Raw genomic sequence first — 6,000 nt, 5'->3', positions numbered from 1 at the left:
CGCGGCAATTTGCGGGACAGTTCGCAAGGAACTCGGGGCGATTGTCCCGCGGGCATTAATTGGCTACATTATACACCGCGGCCGGGCGCGGAACGGCCCGGGAAATCGAGCGTGACGATCAACCGGGACGATCTGCATCGCGGCGCACAACCCCGGAGATATGAGCAGCAGGAAAATAATTTCGCGAGATACCCGGCCGCAGCGTATCGTAAAGTTACGCTGGAGGTGGTTGGCGGTTTCGTAGAGCAAATCCCGCGTAGATCGTTCTCGGTCCCGTTTCCGTTCGGTGTATCTCGACGCAGCCGTTCCGAAATCTTGACGATTACCGCGGAAATTCGCGTTAATTGCTGCCTTTAGCCGGTTAATTAGCGGTCGCTCGCTCGCCTAATCGTTCTCCGCCAGCGCGGCCGCTGTGTTTGCCTCCCTCGCGGCTAAACAAACCCGCTGCGATCGAACTGGATCAATTTGACAACGCTGACAGACCCGCACTCCCGAAAACGGTTGACGAAATTTGTAATTTTTGTGCGAGCAATGTTAGAACGTTTGAAATAATGGAGTTGAATTTACGCAATTGTCAGGAAGGTTAGAAAAATGTAGGGACACACTGTGGTCTAAAAGTTATTATTAAAATAATTATCTACGTATCTTTTCTGCAGGAAATGTGTAGGAGAAAGTTACGTCTCGATCCCGACGCTTTGCAGATGCTAAAAGCACCAAAAATTCGATCAAACACGAACTCCGACAGTGAATAATAATCTTTTATATTATATATTTGTAACACTTATAATTATTATACTAATAAACAAGTAGTCAGTATTGTAAATTATGTTTTATTTACTTTACTCGGATATTTAAAAGTAATTTTTACACAAAATGTCAATTTTTTCCTCGCACAATGATTAATTCGCACTGGAACTGACTTCTAGACCACTGTGGGGCAGTCTAAATTTGCAAAATTATTTTCTGTAGGCAAATTGTAATGCTACAAATAAGTATGAATATTATTGAGCATTGAATAAACTTTACGCGCATACTATAATTACGAGATCTAATAAATTTTGTAATTTTTATTTGTTAAAATATTTTCCAGAGTGTGCTGCCTTCGCAGAAGTAACGGGAAGAGGGGGCGGTACGCAGGGGGACGGTACGGAGAAAAAATGAGGCAAAACTGTATCGGAAGATAATGAGGGGGTAGCCGTGTGCCGGTGATCGGGTCCATTCACCGGAGAAGAGGAATAACACGAAGCAACCGAGACGCCAACTAGATGCAGCTCCACGATGCAACGAAAAAAAGAGGTGAGCTGAGCAAGGATTGCACAATGCAGCTCCTCGATTTTCCTCAAATTTATAAACTACCCTAACACCTGCATTTCGCATGTCCGAAAGCAACCCTTGTGCTAAATCATCCCTAGAATAAAACAACATTAAGATCGATAATAATTTTTAAAGCGAAAGGCCTCTCATACGATCTACCCAGCATAGCAGGAATTGGAAAATCTCAACGATCGAAAGAATTTCCTAGGGTCGACTCTAATGGCCGCTGCTAAAATTGCAGCACTCTCCGGCTGCTTCTCTCACGGAAAGAGATCGAACGAGAACAACGTAGATAGAAAGAGAGAGAGAGAGAGGGGGAGGGAAGGGGAGAATCTCTCGGAGAGAGTGTCGTGGTTTCTCTATCTTCTGTGGGTATACTTGAACGAGCTCTCGCGCCGTAGCCAATAAATTTTTCGCGTTACCTGTACCAATAAAATGAGATAGCGGGAGTAGAGGAGGCATCGACGCGATCCTGAAACAACTATACTTATCGAGGATCGTGCCTCGCAGGGTCTGATGGAACCCCGCGTTTTCAGTCCCGCTTCTGTAATTACTATCCTCCTCGCGTATACAGGATCGTTGCCTCTTTACTCCGGTTCGTGCCAAAAACGAGAACTTTCCTCTGCCTCTCTTTCTCTCTCTCTCTTCTTCCATCACCTGTCCCTTGTTCCTTCAACGATACACGACTCTGGTGTGTCAATACTACTGATCAAATCATTCGTTGTCACTTATGGTCCCCAGGCAGCCAGTTCGGAACGGTTTCTCATTATTTTCTTTCGAGAGAGGAACCTGATTTCACCGCGTCATTATATTGCAGTTCAGAAAACTGTCCTTTATACACTTCGTTTCGAATCGTTTGAAATATTCTTTTCCCGGAGGAGACTCGTGTCCGTGACACCTCGTGTCAGATTTTCTGCAAAATTATTTTCTGTAGGGGTTGTATGTTTAAGTATGGAGATTATTTAGCATTGAATACATTTTTCTAGGCAACATTAGAAATTTGTGATTTTTATGTAGGCGATTTTAGAACGTTGTCGACTTATTAGAAAATAATACAGTTGGGCCGCGAGTCTTCTGACGACTGAGAGAAAACAATGTTTAACCCTTTGCACTCGAAGCAATTTGAATTCGAAAATCGAGATATTTGTTTCAACCCAGATCATTTTTGTTCCATCTAATCTTTCTTACATTGTGCACATCAAATTGAACCTGTTCTCTCATATAACAGTTGAGCTTTTTACAATTTATAGAATACAGACAAACTTAATAATGTTAAAACTGTTTTGAATAATGGTAAGGGTAATTTTTAGTGGCGCCTCAGGCTCGCCATTCGAGTGCAAAGGGTTAAAGGAAACGATTCGAAACGAAGTAGAGCGGAGAATGACACGTGACTAATCCGGTTCTGGAAGGAGGGGGCAACTGTATTCCCCTCAATTCGAGCAGTGAATTATCCCCTGACCTGGCCACTCTGTGTTTTCAGGCAAAATTAGAAATTAGAAATTTGCGATTTTTATGTAGGCGATTTTAGGACGTTGTCGAGTTATTAGGAAATAGTACAGTTGGGACACGAGTCTTCTGGCGACTGAGAGAAAACAATGTTTAACCCTTTGCACTCGAAGCAATTTGAATTCGAAAATCGAGATATTTGTTTCAACCCAGATCATTTTTGTTCCATCTAATCTTTCTTACATTGTGCACATCAAATTGAACCTGTTCTCTCATATAACAGTTGAGCTTTTTACAATTTATAGAATACAGACAAACATAATAATGTTAAAACTGTTTTGAATAATGGTAAGGGTAATTTTTAGTGGCGCCTCAGGCTCGCCATTCGAGTGCAAAGGGTTAAAGGAAACGATTCGAAACGAAGTAGAGCGGAGAATGACACGTGACTAATCCGGTTCTGGAAGAGGGGGCAACTGTATTCCCCTCAATTCGAATTGTCCCCTGACCTGGCGACTCCGTGTTTTCCTGAAGAAACGAAGTAGGATCGCTCTAGAACTCGGACGATGCAAATCGAAGCCACCAGAGCCTCATCAACAATAACCGCTCAGCTCGGCAACGCTTCGCACAAGAGCGCTTCGCTCCGCGTCGCGGATCGACCCGTCATACAGGCCGGGCGGTCGCGTGCAAAAAATACGTTAATTCCGCGGAACTTGCATGACCGTGCAAATAAATAAAACGGCGACACATACACGGGAACGCACACAGTGACAGAAGGCTGTGCGGCTCGCGCGGCCGCCGGCGTATTTTATATTTTATCCGGTTCGAATGATTGATTGCGCTCCGGCCGGCGGGGTTCTGCCCGAAGTCCCGATACCATCTCGCGGAATGCCCCGACTGTACTTGTCGTTTCACGCATTGTTTATTATTGTCCGATGGTTTTATCGCGATCGTCGACGCCGTCGTCGTCGCCGCCGTCGTCGACGACGACCCAGCTAGAAAACGACTCTGTGAAAAGCCGCTTTTTCGCGTGAAACTACGCTCGGACCGCTTCGAAACGCTTCGCAATCGACTGGCGATCACGCTGGACTGAATTGATCAACCTCGATTAGGTTTTGTCGCGGAAATTATGGCAATGGACGAAGAGACGGCTGTTGAGACGCGAAAATGAACGATCGCCTCGCGCTTCTTTACGGAGAACGGTGTCCAACTTACGGTACTCGGAGTTGACTCGAGATCAATAACATTTTTTAAGAACATTATGATCCTTGGAACCTGTGTAAAAAATTTAAAAATCGTTTAACGCTAAACCTACCGATCTTTAAATACTTCTGAACTCTGCGCGGTTCGTATTATTAGGTCGTAAAGAAAGAAATGCAGGTTTTTTGTTCCTTTGCTTTAATTGCAATTTTATAACAATAAATATGTACTTTGGTTTAATGAGTTATATGTCACAGATTTTAAAGCTTTTTTCACGCTCTATTTAATCATGCTTCTGATATTCAATTTTATTCGACTTTTTATTGAATTATTTGGCTTTTATCTGGATGTCAAAATGCGATTTTCGCATTATTTTTTCTATATGAGTTCAAACTAGCTTTATATTTTTAAATAATATTAAATTCTCTGTAAAATTAATTTTAATACTATTCCCCTCAATAATATTAAAATCAATTCTCATAATGATTTAATGTTACTATTAAACAATATTAAATTTTCTATAAAATTAATTTTCATATTATCGTTTCGATTAAAACAATTATAATAAAATTGTTCGATCTATGTGGGGACAAGTATGGAAACCCAGAGCATTTGACAAGGGATTGCAGGATAATGGGGGAAATGATCAAGCTCAAGGATGTAGTGAGCGGGAAGAAAGATAGAAAGGTTGAAGAGTGGTTGGAGAAGTTGAGGAAAAAAAAGAGAAAAGAGAGCATGAATAAACCAAAGAGAATAAGAAACCAAAAATGCAAAATTCAGGGAATGGGGAGGGAAGCGATAAGTAAGGAATTAAGTGGGCTAGTGATAATTAGGATACTAAAAGAGTAGGACAGGGTAGGAATGTGTGGGACATAGAAATGAATGAGAGAAGGTATGGACCGTATGTGTGAAATAAGATAGTTTTGTACAGATAGGTTATTCTAAACCAAGTCACATTTCTTAGCTGTAAGTCTAAAATAAAGCAAATTATTATTATTATAATAAAATTGTTCTTTATGTGAGTTATAACACTTTGAAAACATAGGTTTAAATCCTACATTTCTCTCCTTACAGCCTAATACAATACCTGCGCTATTAAATATATTTCTTTAATCATGTACTACAACAATAGCATCTTTATCATTTCAGAAATCATTGGAATAAAAATCTTCAAGGGAGTCCGACGCTGTTCCTCGCGAACACAGTCTGAAGCGCCTTTCCATTTATTACAACGATGAGGACGCTTTTCCAAGGACACGTACCGCAGGATCCCATCGTCCCGGTTCAAGGCCGCGTCGTTGGAGTAAGAAGATCGGTTCGGAATATTCGTGGGGGCAGCAGAAGAAGACTCTCGGACACTTCGCCAGTCCGAGCACAAGTTGATGGATGGCGGGCTAGGTATCGCGGGGTATCGCGGCTACCGCTTGCTTATTAAACTGTTCGGTATTTCTCGTGGACGGGCAACAACGAGGCCCTCTCGAGGAGAGCAACACGAGCAGCCACGCTGGAAGAAGATCGATGCTCGTCCCGAGTCGGGACCGAAACTTTTAATAAATGTCATCTGCTACCGAGGTAGCTCCGGCGACTCGTTATAAATTGCTACCGTGCAGCGGGAGAGTCGAGTTCCCTCCTCTCTTTCTCACTCTGTTCGGCTTTCTCTCGCTGTCCGAGACGCGTCCCAAAAATTATCTGATTCCCTGGAACCGAGAGGCCCATCCCCTTTCCCGTCCCAGCATTCCAGATCTCATTCATTTATTGGCCCGTGCGCGCGGGACACTCAATTATGCGAGCCGATCGCCGCGATTGCAAATGGCTGCGACTCTCCACGAGACACTGGAAGGCTTAGCATGGCGCGTCTGGGTCAGACTTGACCCGGAGCACCGGCACGGTAAGGTAGTTTCGTTTTTGAAAGTATTGTACAGATCCGTCCGTACTCTTCGTGATTAATTAGTTGTTTAGTAATTTTTATAAGGCACGGTGAATGTTCGGAATGTATTTTTATTGCTCGTAGATCGTCGACGAATTCATTATTTGTACACCTGA

This window comes from Lasioglossum baleicum, chromosome 20, assembly GCF_051020765.1.
Source record: "Lasioglossum baleicum chromosome 20, iyLasBale1, whole genome shotgun sequence".
In the NCBI taxonomy this organism is placed as follows: domain Eukaryota; kingdom Metazoa; phylum Arthropoda; class Insecta; order Hymenoptera; family Halictidae; genus Lasioglossum; species Lasioglossum baleicum.
The sequence above is the reverse complement of the archived record's forward strand: the minus strand, read 5'-3'. Positions refer to the sequence as shown.